Source organism: Symphalangus syndactylus, chromosome 1, assembly GCF_028878055.3.
Source record: "Symphalangus syndactylus isolate Jambi chromosome 1, NHGRI_mSymSyn1-v2.1_pri, whole genome shotgun sequence".
Lineage (NCBI taxonomy): Eukaryota > Metazoa > Chordata > Mammalia > Primates > Hylobatidae > Symphalangus > Symphalangus syndactylus.
Window position 1 is genome coordinate 65,626,254 of NC_072423.2, and position 16,752 is coordinate 65,643,005.

General features: G+C 40.3%; 1 pseudogene; it reads left to right on the forward strand.

Annotated features, from left to right (window-relative positions):
* LOC129488289 (nuclease EXOG, mitochondrial-like) overlaps positions 1–16,752 on the forward strand; it is a 59,310-nt pseudogene that overhangs the window by 14,862 nt on the left and 27,696 nt on the right.

A 16,752-nucleotide genomic window follows, 5' to 3' on the forward strand; every position in this document is an offset into this window, starting at 1 on the left:
TTCTTGGGGGTGGAGGCAATCTGTAGTTATCAGATGGTAAAATCATAATTAAATAAAGCTCCAGGCTTTATTTAAGGAGGTAACTTTTCTGAGGTTTAACCTTGTTTTGATCAGGTAATTTTCCGCCACAGAAAAATGGGCTCATATCAAACAGAGTCCTTTTAATGGACAAACTTAAGCACAAAAATTTGTTTCTAAGATGGCATCTTTGGCGAAAACACTAGAGAATCAAAAGACTATAAAATTAATATTAAGAAAATATTGAACTTCAATTATATAATTGGCACCATTTCAGTCTTTTAGCATAACACATTACCTGTAACTGCAACCCGGTTTAGATTACTTGAGAAAAACAAACAAACATGTTCTCTAAGTTTGGTATGTATTAAAAAGATCACATAATTCTTTTTTTTTTTTTGATATGGAGTTTAGTTCTTGTCGCCCAGGCTGGAGTGCAATGGTGCAATCTCTGCTCACTGCAACCTCCACCTCCTGGGTTAAAGCTGTTCTCCTGCCTTAGCCTCCCGAGTTGCTGGGATTACAGGTGTATGCCACCACACCCAGCTAATTTTTGTAATTTTAGCAGAGAAGGGTTTTCACCATGTTGGCCAGGGTGGTCTCAAATTCCTGACCCCAGGTGATCCACCCACCTTGCCCTCCCAAAGTGCTAGGATTACAGGCACGAGCCACTGAGCCCAGCCGCAGCCTAATTCTTGTATGTTCTAAGTGACCACGCCTGGCCTAATTCTTACATGTTCTAAGTGAAATTAACGCTAGCAAAATAATTAGATTCCGTATAGATCTACAAAAATACATTTAATGTACAAATGCAGAATCACAGAATTAAGCCAGAAAAGGCATTCTTCTTGCCCAAGTTTTTAGAGCACAGTCCTACGTGACACTTCATTTAAAAGGTATCCTATAGTCAAATAAGTTTGGGAAATGGTACATATTAATACTTTACCCTCATCTTGAGAAGCCACAATTCAAATAATCATATTAAAGGTTGCAAGAAATTCTATTATAAGAACCCAGTATAACTTTGTTTAACCGGTAGTTTGTGAAACACACATGAGCATGTAGCACCCCCCGCCTTTTTTTTTTTTTTTTTGAGATGGAGTTTTGCTCTTGTTGCCCAGGCTGGTGTGCAGTGGCACGTTCTCAGCTCACTGCAACCTCTGGCTCCCGGGTTCAAGCAATTCTCCTAATTCTCCTGCCTTAGCCTCCCGAGGAGCTGGGATTACAGGCATATGCCACCACGTCTAATTTTCTATTTTTAGTACAGATGGGGTTTCACCATGTTGGTCAGGCTGGTCTGGAACTCCTGACCTCAGGCGATCCGCCCATCTCAGGCCCCCAAAATGCTGGGATTACAGGCGTGAGCCACCGCGCCCAGCCCCCTACCCTTTTTTTTTTTTTTTTTTAATATCTATTAACATTTTGTAGAATCTCTTTGGGAAACTGCTCTCTAGACTGATGCCCTCATTTTTATAGAAAGAGAGGACACAGGGATAAACCGATTTGCTTAACCAAACAGTCCTTTATTTACTTAGACAAACTCATAGGTAAGTAAGCTACACAGTATTGTTATTTTTATTATTTATTTATTTATTTTGAGACAGGGTCTCTCTCTGTTGCCCAGACTGGAGTGCAGTGGCGTGATCTCCGCTCACGGCGACATTTGCTTCCCAGACTCAAGGAGTTCTCCTGCCTCAGCCTCCCAAGTAGCTGGGATTACAGGCGTGCACTACCACGCCCAGCTAATTTTTGTATTTTTAGTAGAGATGGGGTTTCACCATGTTGGCCAGGCTGGTATCAAACTCCTAACCTCAAATGATCCACCCGCCTTGGCCTCCCAAAGTGTTGGGATTACAGGTGTGAGCCACTGCCCCTGGCCCTTTTTTTTTTTTTTTTTTTTGAGACAGAGTCTCACTCTGTCACCCAGGCTGGAATGCAGTGGCACAATCATGGCGCACTGCAGCGTCTACCTCCTGGGCTCAAGCGGTCCTCCCACCTCAGCTTCCTGAGTAGCTGGGACTACAGGTACACGCCACCACACCCAGCTAATTTTTTGCATATTTCGTAGAGACAGGGTTATGCCATGTTACCCAGACTGGTCTTGAACACCTGGGTTCTAAATATCCTCCTGCCTCAGCCTCGCAAAGTGCTGGGATTACAGGTGTGAGCCACCTTGACTCTTAAATCAGATTATGTAAATCAAATAACTCAGCATCTGATGTAAATTGAACTATTTTGGGGAAGGGAGTAAATTAACTGTTAATGACCTAGCTGTGAAAATATCACCATAAACGGCCCTTACAAAGTTCAGTAGAGTTTCCACTACCCTACAGAATCTTCTCTGATAACTCCCATTCAGAATGATTTTGCCCTTCTCTGATCAATATGTCATCAAATTCTGTCTTCTATTGTTACCTACCTGCCTCGTGTGTAATCTTATCTTCCTGAGCAGATTGCAAACTCCTAGAAAGCTAGAAGGAATTCTTACTTTTCCTTAGAGTCACTTGAGTCACATAATAGTCTCAAGAAATAATTTTGAAAAGCTCACAAATGACCAACTGAATGGAATAGGGTCAGCATGAAGGATTACAGAAGGAGCCAGACATCCACATCCTTTCTTTCTTCAGTGCAACACTCTCCCTTCCTTCTCATTGTATGGCTAGCAATTACCTCTTGGTAATTTTTTCTAATGGAATAGAACAGAGCCCTCAGAAATAATGCCGCTTATCTACAACTATCTTATCTTTGACAAACCTGACAAAAACAAGCAATGGGGAAAGGATTCCCTATTTAATAAATGGTGCTAGGAAAACTGGCTAGCCATATGTAGAAAGCTGAAACTGAATCCCTTCCTTACACCTTATACAAAAATTAATTCAAGATGAATTAAAGACTTACATGTTAGACCTGAAACCATAAAAACTCTAGAAGAAAACCTAGGCAATACCATTCAGGACATAGGCATGGGCAAGGACTTCATGTCTAAAACACCAAAAGCAATGGCAACAAAAGCCAAAATTGACAAATGGGATCTAATTAAACTACAGAGCTTCTGCACAGCAAAAGAAACTATCATCAGAGTGAATAGGCAACCTACAGAATGGGAGAAAATTTTTGCAACCTACTCATCTGACAAAGGGCTAATATCCAGAATCTACAATGAACTCAAACAAATTTACAAGAAAAAAACAAACAACCCCATCAAAAAGTGGGCAAAGGATATGAACAGACACTTCTCAAAAGAAGACATCTATGCAGCCAAAAAACACATGAAGAAATGCTCATCATCACTGGCCATCAGAGAAATGCAAATCAAAACCACAATGACATACCATCTCACACCAGTTAGAATGGCAATCATTAAAAAAATCAGGAAACAACAGGTGCTGGAGAGGATGTGGAGAAATAGGAACACTTTTACACTGTTGGTGGGACTGTAAACTAGTTCAACCATTGTGGAAGTCAGTGTGGCAATTCCTCAGGGATCTAGAACCAGAAATACCATTTGACCCAGCCATCCCATTACTGGGTATATACCCAAAGGATTATAAATCATGCTGCTATAAAGACACATGCACACGTATGTTTATAGTGGCACTATTCACAATAGCAAAGACTTGGAACCAACCCAAATGTCCAACAACGATAGACTGGATTAAGAAAATGTGGCACATATACACCATGGAACATTATGCAGCCATAAAAAATGATGAGTTCGTGTCCTTTGTAGGGACATGGATGAAACTGGAAACCATCATTCTCAGCAAACTATCGCAAGGAGAAAAAACCAAACACCACATGTTCTCACTCATAGGTGGGAATTGAACAATGAGAACACATGGACACAGGAAGGGGAACATCACACACTGGGGACTGTTTTGGGGTAGGGGGAGGGGGAGGGATAGCATTAGGAGATATACCTAATGCTAAATGACGAGTTAATGGGTGCAGCACACCAACATGGCACATGTATACATATGTAACAAACCTGCATGTTGTGCACATGTACCCTAAAACTTAAAGTATAATAATAATAAAATTAAAAAAAAAAAAAAGGAGGCTTCCATTGCTCAAGGACACTGCTTGATCCTACCAAAATTCCCACGGATCTGTGAGGAGCTCCTCAAATCAGCAGGACATGCCCCTGTCCTGCCCAAAATCTGTTTGGAGATCAAATGGGCCTTACTCAATAATAAAATGGAAGCCTGAATTTATTTCTATTTGTTTGGCCTCTGATTAATTAGGTACATTCTCCAGAATACAAAGCAGCTGCTTTTTTGACCATTAAACTGTGTTCCTTAAGGAGAAGCGAATCCCAGAGTAGGAACAGTTCTAATGATTTGTTTTAGTTTGTTTTATGGCAAGACCTTAGAGAAGTCGAAGAGGAAGAAAGGAGACTCCTTATCCCTCCTTATTGCTGACCATCCAGGCTGACAGTAGTTGGAGAGCAAGCTCCGAGCTGAAAAGATTCAAACACACCCATGACCCACGAACTGCAAACTGTCAGGTTAATTAATTGTTTTTGCCTACAGACAACTCAATGAGTGCTCATTGTGCAGACAACATGTTCTCAGCACTGCTTTAGGCGCCGTGGGATTATAGAAGAGGTATAAAGGTATGTTTCCTCCCTTCCAGGGATTTACAATCTAATAAGCTGAGATAAGACTAACATTGAAAGCAGCTGTAGACAATACAAGGCAGGCTATAGGATCTAGTGCTGACTTTGGGGCCTTGGACTTTAACTGTAACAGAAATTCAGAGAAGGAGGAAAAGTCACTGGGCGTTTCAGTCTTACAAGAAGACTTCATGAAGAAAATACAACAGGAGGCCAGGCGCGGTGGCTCACGCTTGTAATCCCAGCACTTTGGGAGGCCGAGGCGGGCGGATCACGAGGTCAGGAGATCGAGACCACGGTGAAACCCCCCGTCTCTACTAAAAATACAAAAAATTAGCCGGGCGTGGTGGCGGGTGCCTGTAGTCCCAGCTACTCGGAGAGGCTGAGGCAGGAGAATGGCATGAACCCGGGAGGCGGAGCTTGCAGTGAGCCGAGATTGCGCCACTGCACTCCAGCCTGGGCGACAGAGCGAGACTCCGTCTCCAAAAAAAAAAAAAAGAAAATACAACAGGAGTTGAACATTAAAGGAAAGGCAGCATTCCAGGCAAAGGAGGCAGGCTGTCCTTTTCAGTTTCAGACAATATTGTGTTAATCATTTTACATGCCCCAATTCTTGATTGCTACAAGGCAAAGAGGTATATAAGCACACATACTTTGAATCACTGGGCTATTGCTTTTTAAAAATTACCTTTATGATATGGTTGTCTTAGTGGCCTATAAATAAATTTGCCCAATTTTCCATTTTACCCATTTGGCATATGCTCAGGTCAATAATTGACTTATTGGCTTTAGAGTTATTAATTACATGGATGCAGTTTATTAACAAAAAGAAAACAATGTGCTTACTATATGCTAAGCTCTGTGTTAGGTGCCGGGGATAAAACAGTGCATAAATAATCAAGATGCCTGTCGAGTTTAAAAGCAGTAACAGGCCGGGCCCGGTGGCTCACGCCTGTAATCCCAGCACTTTCGGAGGCCGAGGCAGGCAGATCACCTGAGGCCACGAGTTCGAGACCAGCCTGGCCAACAGTGAGAAACCCCCGTCTCTACTAAAAATACAAAAATTAGCTGGGTGTGGTGGCGGGCACCTGTAATCCCAGCTACTCGGGAGGCTGAGGCAGGAGAATTGCTTGAACCTGGGAAGCGGAGGTTGCAGTGAGCTGAGATCGCGCCATTGCATTCCAGCCTGGGTGACAGAGTGAAACTCTGTCTCAAAAAAAAAAAAAAAAGTGATAGCAGACACAGACATACAAAGAACAACATGATTATAATTACAGTATGAGTCATCACAGAAAAACACAGAGCTATAAAAACAGATATCAGAGAAGTCTAATTTATATTGGAAAGGCAGTGACAAATTTCTTGAGGAATTGATAATTTAGGCTGAGACCTGAAGCATGTAGGAGTTAAGAGGTAGGGGGACAGGAACAGAAAGGCAGCCAATAGGCTCTGAAAAGCACAGCGAGATGAGGCTAGTCAAGTAAGTAGAGCTGGATCATACTTATCTATTTATATTATAAATAAATTATAAATTATAGGAAGCTGAACTATTCAGCAGTGATGACATTTAATTTTTATCCTTTTATCACAAGCTAAAATGATAATTTCTCTTTACAATAAAAATGATTTGAGAAGATGAACTCGAAACAGAAATGCCTTGTTGTGTTTCATTCCATGTTGTCTTTCACACAGTAGATATCTACAAGATACAAATGAGATGTTAGAATTCCAGCTAAAGTGGTTACCTCTAAAATTATGAAATAAGCTGAGAGAAATCAATCCCCCAGGAAGCAACACAGTGAAGTAGCTAGGTGCATGGAATTTTGGAACCAGACTTCCTATCTTGAACTCCTGGGCTCAAGTAATCCTCCCACCTCAGCCTTTCAAGTAGCTGAGACTATAGGCTACCAGCTACTATAGAAACCAGATTCCCTGCATTGAATCTCAGCTCAAAAATCACTGTCAGTCAACTGGATATGACTGACATCTATAGACTACTTCCTCCAGCAACAACAGAATACACATTCTTCTCAAGTTCACGTGGAGCCTTCACCAAGGTAGATCATATTCTGGGCCATAAAACACACCTTAACAAATTTTATTTATTTATTTATTTATTTATTTATTCTGAGACAGAGTCTTGCTCTGTCTCCCAGACTGGAGTGCAGTGGCGCAATCTCGGCTCACTGCAAGCTCCACCTCCCGGGTTCACACCATTCTCCTGCCTCAGCCTCCTGAGTAGCTGGGACTACAGGCGCCCGCCACCACACCTGGTTAATTTTTTTTGTATTTTTAGTAGAGACGAGGTTTCACCATGTTAGCCAGGATGGTCTCGATCTCCTGACCTCATAATCCGCCCGCGCTGGCCTCCCAAAGTGCTGAGATTACAGGCGTGAGAACAAATTTAAAAGAAAAGAAACCATACAATATCTGCTCTCAGATTACCATGGGATTACACTAGAAGTTAGTGACAGAAAGATAACTGGAAAATTTCAAAACACATGGAGATTAAACATCACACAAATAACATATTGGTCAAAGAAGAAAGTTCAAGAGAAATTTTAAAATATTTTGAACTAAATGAAAAAACAACTTATCCAAATTTGTGGGATGCAGCAAAAGCAACGTTTAGGAGGAAATTTATAGCATCAAATGCATATTTTAGAAAAGAAGGGAGACATAAAATTAACAACCTAAGCTTCTACCTTAATAAACTAGAAAAAAAAAGCAAATTAAATCCAAAGTAAGCAGAAAAAGTGAGATAATTTTAAAAGTAGAAATCACTAAACTTGAAAACAAGAAATCAATAGAAAAAATCAACAAAACAAAAGCTGATTCTTTCAAAAGATCAATAAAATCAATAAGCCTCTAGCCAGACTAAGAAAAAAAAGAAAGAGGACACAAATTACTAATATCAGAAATGAAAGAGGGGATATCACTACAGATCCCATGGACATTAAAAGGATAATCTAGTAATACTATGAACAACTCTATGACTTCAAATTTGATAACATGGATGAAACAGACCAGTTCCTTGAGAAACACAATCAGCCAAAGCTCACCCAAAGATAAATAATCTGAATTCTTTAATATATCTATTAAGAAATTGAATCATCAATTAAAAACATTCCAGGCCGGGCACAGTGGCTCATGCCTGTAATTCCTGCACTTCGGGAGGGTAAGGCGGATGGATCACCCGAGGTCAGGAGTTCGAGACCATCCTGGCCAACATGATGAAACCCTGTCTCTACTAAAAATATAAAAATTTAGCTGGGCATGGTATGTGCCTGTAATCCCAGCTACTCAGGAGGTAGAGGCAGGAGAATTGCTTGAACCCAGGAGGCGGAGGTTGCAGTGAGCCAAGATCACACTACTGCATTCCAGCCTGGGCAACAAGAGCAAAACGCTGTCTCAAAAAAAAAAAAAAAAAAAAAAATCCAAAATAGAAGGCACTAGGCCAAGATGGATTCACTGATGAATTCTACCAAACATTCAGGAAAGAAATTATACCAATTCTCTACAACCTCTTTCAGAAGATAGAAGCAGAGGGAATACTTCCTAAGTCGTTCCATGAGGCCAGCATCACCTTAAAACAAAACCAGACAAACACATTACCAGAAAAGAAAACTACAGACCCATATCTCTCATAAACATAGATACAAACATCCTCAAAAATATCAACAAATTGAATCAACAATGTGTAAAAAGGAATTATATTACCACACCAAGTTGGATTTATTCCAGGTTACATACCTGTAAGACTGGTCCAACATTCAAAAATCAAATAATTGCCGGGCGCGGTGGCTCACGCTTGTAATCCCAGCACTTTGGGAGGCCGAGGCGGGCGGATCACGAGGTCAGGAGATCGAGACCACGGTGAAACCCGTCTCTACTAAAAATACAAAAAAAAATTAGCCGGGCGTGGTGGCGGGCGCCTGTAGTCCCAGCTACTCGGAGAGGCTGAGGCAGGAGAATGGCGTGAACCTGGGAGGCGGAGCTTGCAGTGAGCCGAGATCGCGCCACTGCAATCCAGCCTGGGCGACAGAGCGAGACTCCGTCTCAAAAAAAAAAAAAAAAAAAAAAAAAAAAAATCAAATAATGTAATCTATTACATCAACAGCCAAAAGAAGAAAACTCACATGATCATATCAATAGACGCAGAAAAAAAAAGTTGACAAAAATCTAACTTCCATTCATGATAAAAAGTCTCAGCAAACCAAGAATAGAGGGGAATGTCTTCAACTTGGTAAATACTATCTACGAATTAGCTGAGCACGGTGGCTCAGGCCTATAATCTGAGCACTTTGGGAGGTCAAGGTGGTAGGACTGCTTAGGCCCAGGAGTTCGAGACAAGCCTGGGCAACATGGCGAAACCCCATCTCTACAAAAAATACAAAAATGAGTCTGGCGTGGTGGCATGCACCTGTAGTCCCAGCTACTCGACAGGCTGAGGTGGGAGGATCACTTGAGCCCGGGAGGTCAAGGCTGCTGCAAGCTGAGATTGCACCACTGCACTCCAGCCCAGGTAACAGAGTAAGACCCTGTCTCAAACAAACAAACAAACAAAAAAGAATATCTACAAAAACCTACAATTGACGTCAGACTTAATGGTGAGAAACTTGAAGCATTCCCACTAAGATTAGGAACAAAGCAAGATGTCCATCTCACCACTCTGTTTCAACATTGTATTTCAAGTCCTAGCTAATACAATAAGCCAAGAAAAGGAAATAAAAAGCATACTAATTGGGGAGAAAGGAATAAAACTCTCCTTACTAGCAGATGCAATGATGGTATATGTATAAAGTCCAAAAGAATCAACAACAAAAAACCTGGAACTAATAAGCAACTATAGCAAGGGTGCAAAATTCAAGGTTAATATACAAGAGTCAATCATTTTCCCATATACCAGAAATGAACAAGTGGAATTTGAAATTTAAAACACAGTATCAGGTGGCTCATGCCTGTAATCCCAGCACTTTGGGAGGCCAAGGTGGGCGGACTGCTTGAGCCCAGGAGTTCGAGACCAGCCTGGGCAACAGGCCGAAACCCTGTCTCGTGGTGCTGCACGTGGTGGTGCATGCCTATAATCCCAGCTACTCTGGAGGCTGAGGTGGGAGAATTGCTTAAATCTGGGAGGCGGAGGTTGCAGTCAGCCGAGATTGCACCACTGCGCTCCATCCAGCCTGGGTGACAGAGTGAGACTCCGTCTCAAAACAAAACAAAACAAAGCAAAACAAAAAAACAAAAAAAAGAACAAACAAAAAATAAACACAGTATCATTTACATTAGCACCCCCCAAAATGAAATAATTAATTTTAAATCTAACAGAATATGTACAAGGTCTATATTAGGAAAACTGCAGAACTCTAATGAAATAAATTAAAGAACTAAATGAATACAGAGATTATTTCATGTTCATGGATAGGAAGACTCAGTATTGTCAAGCTATTACGTTCTTCCCAACTTGATCTATAGATTCATTGCAAGTCCAGCAAAAATCCCAGAAAATTATTTTGTGGATTTTGACAAACTGATTTGAAAGTTGACTTAGGGGCCAGGCACAGTGGCTCATGCCTGTAATTCCAGCATTTTGGTAGGCTGAGGAGGGTGGATCACTTGGGGTCAGGAGTTCAAGACCAGCCTGGCCAACATGGGGAAACCCCGTCTCTACTAAAAATATAAAAATTAGCCAGGTGTGGAAGCATGTGCTTGTAATCCCAGCTATTTGGGAGGCTGAAGCAGGAGAATCGCCCGAACCTGGGAGGCGGAGGCTGCAGTGAGCCAAGATCGCACCACTGCACTCCAGCCAAGGCAGTAGAGCGAGACTTCATCTCAAAAACAAAAACAAACAAACAAAAAAAAAGTTGATATGGAGAGCCAAAAGCCAACAGACCCAGAATAGGCAACACAATATTGAAGGAAAAGAACAAATTGGAGAAATGACACTATCTGACTTTAAGACTTACTACAAAACTGCCGCAATCAAGCAAGCATGATATTGATGAAAGAACAGACAAACAGATCAATGGAACAGAACAGAGAGCCCAGAAAGAGACCCACATGAATACAGTCAACTGTTCTTTGACAAAGAAGCAAAGGCAATACAATAGAGAGGAGATAGACTTTTCAACAGATAGTACTAGAACCGGACATCTACATTCAGAAACATGAATCTAGACACAGATCTTAACACCCTCCACAAGAATTAACTCAAAATGGATCACAGACTTGAAAAACACAAGACCATAAAACTCTTAGAAGATAACATAGGAGAAAATTTAGGTGACCTCGGGTTTCATGATAAATTTTTGATGCAACACCAAAGTTGTGATTCATGAAAGAAAGAATTGATAAGCCAGACTTCATTAAAATTAAAATCTTTTGCTCTGTGAAAGACACTGTTACGGGAATGAGAAGACAAGCCATAGACTAGGAGAAAATATTTTCTTTTTTTTTTTTCATCTCATACTGGTATCTTTTAATAAAAAAAAAAATTAAAAATCAAAGAAAACGTCTGGCCAGGGCCAGGAGAAAATATTTTCAAAAAATATACCTGGTAGAGGATTGTTTTCCAAAATATACAAAGAACTCTTAAAACTCAACAATAAGAAAACAAATTACCTGATTAAAAGATAGCTCAAAGATCTTCAGTCACCAGAGCAAAGAAGATATACAAATAGCAAATAAGTACCGTACATGAATGTTTATAGTCGTCTTCTTTCTTCTTCCTTTCTTCCTCTTCCTCTTCTCTCCTTCCTTCATTCCTTCCTTCCTTCCTCTTTCTTTCCTCCTCGTCTTCCTTCCTTCTCCTCCTCCTCTTCCTCCTTCTCCTCCTTTTCTCTCTCTTTTTTTTTTTTTTTTTTTTTTGAGACAGGGTCTTGCCGTGGCCCCCAGGCTGGAATGCAGTGGTGCAATTATGGCTCACTGTAGCCTCAAATTTCTGGGCTCAAGTAATCCTCCCACTTCAGCCTCTTGAGTAGCTGGGAAAACAGGCACACGCCAGCATGCTCAGCTAACTTTTGTTTTTTGTTTTGTTTTGTTTTTGTTTTTTTTGTAGAGGTAGGTTTTGCCATGTTGCCCAAGCTGGTCTCAAAGTCCTGGGCTCAAAAGATCTGCCCACCTTGGACTCCCAAAGTGTTGGGATTACAGGTGTGAGCCACTGTGCCCGGCCAGTAGCTTTATTTTTAATTGCCAAAACTTGGACACAAACAAGATGTCCTTCAGTAGGTGAATGGATAAATAAACTGTGGTATATCCAGACAACGTATTATTATTCAGGGATGAAAAGAAGTGAGCTATCAAGCTATAAAAAGATATAGAGTAAATGTAAATGCATTTTACTAAGTGAAAGAAGCCAATCTGAAAGAGCTGCATGTTATAAGATTCCAACTATATCACATTCCGGAAAAGTCAAAATTATGGAGACAGAGTAAAGATCATTGGTTGCCAAGGGTTGAGGGGAGGGAGGGAAGAAAAAACAGAGCACAGAGGAGTCTTAGGGCAGTGAAACTACTCTGTATGCTACTATAATCATGGCTACATGTCATTACACATTTGTCTAAACCTAGAGAATGTACTCGAAGAGTGAATCTTAATGTAAACTATGGACTTCTGGATGATAATGATGTATCAATGTGGGTTCATCAGTTATAACAAATGTACCACTCTAGTGGGGGATGTTAAAAATGGGCAAGACTATACACATGTGGGATAGGGGGTGTGTGGGAAATCTCTGTACTTTCCTCTCAATTTTGCTATGAACCTAAAACTGCTCTAAAAAATAAGGTTTTGTTTGTTGTTGTTGTTTTACCAAATAAAGTAGGCAGATTTTAAAAAAAGGTCTTTTTTTAAAAAGAAAAAAATTACTGGACTATGAAACTCAGATAATTGGCTTCCTATTCCCAACAGCCAAGGCCACACTTGGAAAGATCACCTTGTTCTCAGAGGCACACTAGAGTTTGGAGGTTAAAGAAATTTAGAAGGATAAGGCCAGGGCCAGGGCCAGGCCAGATGTGTGTTCTCTTCTATGTTGCAATTTGCTCCTCAAATTTCTGACTAAACTAAAACTAAAGGCATAGTGGTAGATAAATGGTTTATTTTATACCATAAACTGAAGCATGGTCACTAAGAGAAATTTAACTCTAAATTCAACATTTAGTTGTGTGCAAAATAAAATAATATAGCTGTAGGAGACTAGAACATTTCAAAGTCAACTTATGGATGAAAATGACAAATTCCACTCATTCATTTATTTTTGCATCCTATTGAAACTCTATTAAAATAATAATAAAGGGATTTTTTTTTTTTTGAGACGGAGTCTTGTTCTGTCACCCAGGCTGGAGCGCAGTGGCACGATCTCAGCTCACTGCAACCTCCGCCTCCTGGGTTCAAGCGATTCCCCTGCCTAAGCCTCCCAAGTAGCTGGGACTACAGTCGTGCACCACCACACCCAGCTAATTTTTTTGTATTTTTAGTAGAGACGGGGTTTCACCATGTTGCCCAGGATGGTCTTGATCTCCTGACCTCATGATCTGCTCACCTCACCCTCCCATAGTGCTGGGATTACAGGCCTGAGAGCCACCAAGCCCAGCTGGGATTTTTTAAAAGACAGAAATCCATAGGGATATAAAGGACCAGAAAGGAGACAACAGGAACAAAACTTTGGAATCTGGAAAGAGACGGATATATGACAACGGATCTAGCAGATTTGAGAAAGCTAATGTCTAAACTGGCAAACAGGAAAGCCTGGAAGCAAACACATATACAAGGATTTTCCAGAGACTTAGGAATTGGTGGCATCAGCTATAGTTGGAAGTTGGGGCTCAAAATAGAAGGCTAAGTCAAAACTCTATGAAGTAGTTACATTCCCAGATCTCCTCTTCAATTCCGCAAAGCTGGATGACTGTCTTTTACCTCGCAAAATAATGGAGGTTTATTCTTTAAAGGTGAAACAGAGGTTCCTGGCCTGTGAGCACAACAGGCACACCTGTAGTTGGCGGTCTTAGTCTAAAGCAGAAATATTAAGTGAATGTTTGTAAATTTTGTGCTGAATCCTATAAGCCCTCTTCCCCTTTTAAGCTCACAGGGCACTACATCTAGATATTAACCTCCAGGAAGGTGATTGGAAGATCTTCTCTGAGGAAAATTAACCCTCCAAGGGGAAACACCTAAAGGTACAGATAAAGGGATCCCCCAAATAATTGATCCAGCCAGATCATCCTCTGTTAAAGCCCTACCCATGTGCTCAAAGATTTCTAGTCGGCTTCTTAGTGTCCCTCTTTTGAATGTGAACTTATAACCAAGGACCACCGAATACTGGAGAAAAGTCTCTGGTAAAAAAGGTAAAAACCAAAACAAAGTGGAAAAAGAAATATGGAGAGAACAGAGCTATTCATAGTGTTATTAGTCTATTTTCACACTGCTGTAAAGATACTAACTGAGACTGGGTAATGTATAAAGAAAGGGGGTTTAATTGACTCACAGTTCTGCATGGCTGGGGAGGCCTCAGGAAACTTACAATCATGGCAGAAGCAGAAGCAGGTATGTCTTACATGGTGGCAAACGAGAGAGTGCCTGTGCAGGAGGAAATGTCAAACTCTTATAAAACCATCAGATCTTCTGAGAACTCACTATCACGAGAACAACATAGGGGAAACCACTCCCATGATCCAATCGCCTCCCACCAGGTCCCTCCCTTGACATTTTGAATTGTAATGGGGATTACAATTCAAAACAAGATTTGGGTGGGGACACAGAGCCAAACCATATCATGTGGAAATGAAAATGTCAAATAATAAATCAATATCTTTAGAGAGATGAGATGATATTGAATATATAAAAGAACAGGATCATGTAAAGACAGCTCTTGGAAATTAAAAATGTGTTCAGATAAATAAAAATATAAGCAGAAACACTGGAAAATACAATTGAAAAACTCTTCCAGAAAGTAGGGTTAAAAAAAAACAGAAATGGAAAACTGAATTGAAGAGTTAGGAAAAATAAAGGATCAGTTCTAGAGATCAACATACAACTAGCAGAAGTTCTAGATAAAGAAATGAAAGGAAGAAAATTATCAAAGAAATAATTCAAGAAAATTTTCTAAAAATGAAGGATTCAAATTTTCAATTGAAAATATCCAACACTATCAATAAAAATAGACTCACCCCAAAGCATATCATTTTGAAATGTATTACAATAAGGAATAAAGACAGGATTCTACAAGTTATTAGAAAAAGCAGGTCATATGCAAAGGATCAAGAATCAGAAAAGGTTTATACATCTCATTAGAAATAACTGGAATCTAGAAGACAATAAAGAAATACCTGCAAATTTCTGAAAGAAAATTATTTCCAAGTGATAATTCTAGACCAAGCTAAACTATCAATCAAATAAGAGAGTCAAATAAAGACATTCTCAATCACAAAAGGTTTCAAAGCTTTACCTTTCATGTATTCTTTCTCAGGAAACTCAGACAATGTGCTTTATTAAAACAAAGGAGTAAATCACAAGCAAGGTGTAAGAAACAGGAAACAGGCCGGGCTCAGTGGCTCACACATGTAATCCCAGCACTTTGGGAGGCTGAGGCAGGCAGATCACGAGGTCAGGAGATCGAGACTATGCTGGCTAACATGTGAAACCCCGTCTCTACTAAAAATACAAAAAAAATTAGCCAGGCATGGTGGCGGGTGCCTGTAGTCCCAGCTACTTGGGAGGCTGAGGCAGGAGAATGGCATGAAGCCGGAGGTGGAGCTCGCAGTGAGCCAAGATCGTGCCACTGTACTCCAACCTGGGCGACAGAGTGAGACTCCATCTCAAAAATAAAAAAGAAATAAAAAAAAAAAGAAAAACAGGAAACAAAAGGCCCAATATAATAGAAAAGCCAACGGAATTCTCAGAATGGTGGTGAAGAAATATCCCAAGACTATGCCTATCTACTGGGATAGAGGGCAATTGGTCCAGACTGGAACAAGCCAGAAAACACAGGGAAAGCTTCTTAAGATTAAATTGATGAAACACCTGATACATCTGAATGTATTAAGAGATTTAGACAATTAGTGGAGACTTGGGGGTTGACTTAGTGAAAAAATATTTATATATAGATAACAAGGCAAATGAAAGACATTACACAATAATTAATACTAAAGAAAATTAAACAGTCATACAGAAAAGACTAAATAATTATAGTTTTCTATATGGCTTAGCTGTGAATAGTATTTACATAGTCATAATATGCATATGTATAGTTAGATCCATATTATTTATATCATTATCTTTGTTAGATCCATATTATTTATATAATAATTTTATAATATAGTACTTATATAATTTAAATTTTTTTTGTTTTTGAGACGGAATTTCACTCTTGTTGCCCAAGCTGATGTCCAATGGCACTATCTCGGCTCACCACAACCTCCACCTCTAGGGTTCCAGTGATCCTCCTGCCTCACTGAGTAGCTGGGATTACAGGCATGTGCCACCATGCCCAGCTAATTTTGTATTTTTAGTACAGACAGGGTTTCTCCATGTTGGTCGGGCTGGTCTCGAACTCCCAATCTCAGGTGATCCGCCCACCTCGGCCTCCCAAAGTGCTGAGATTACAGGCGTGAGCCACCACGCCCAGCCATTTATATATTAATAAGTAATATGGATATAACAAAAATCATAACTGTATTGGGAAGATGGAGGATAGGAAGAAGACGGAGGATAGGAAGAACTCAAGTATGTTGTGGGAACATGTGGGGGAGGGGAAAGATCTAAATATTTGTCTTCCTTCATGCAGTTTTATTCATAATGCCTAAAACTAACAAATCATAAAATAGCAGTATAAGTGTATTATTTAGATAGAGGTAAATATCAAAATTATTAGATAAAAGGAGACGTGGTAAAGGATAGCTGTTTTTCCTAATAAACCTTGAGAAAGTACTTGGTTCTTTCAAGTATAGGCATGTATAATTTTGATAAAAGCCAAAGTAAAGAAGTTTGGGCCCGGCGTGGTGGCTCACACCTGTAATCCCAGCACTTTGGAAGGCTGAGGCGGGCAGATCACGAGGTCAGGAGATCGAGACCATCCTGGCCAACATGGTGAAACCCCATCTCTACTAAAAATACAAAACATTAGC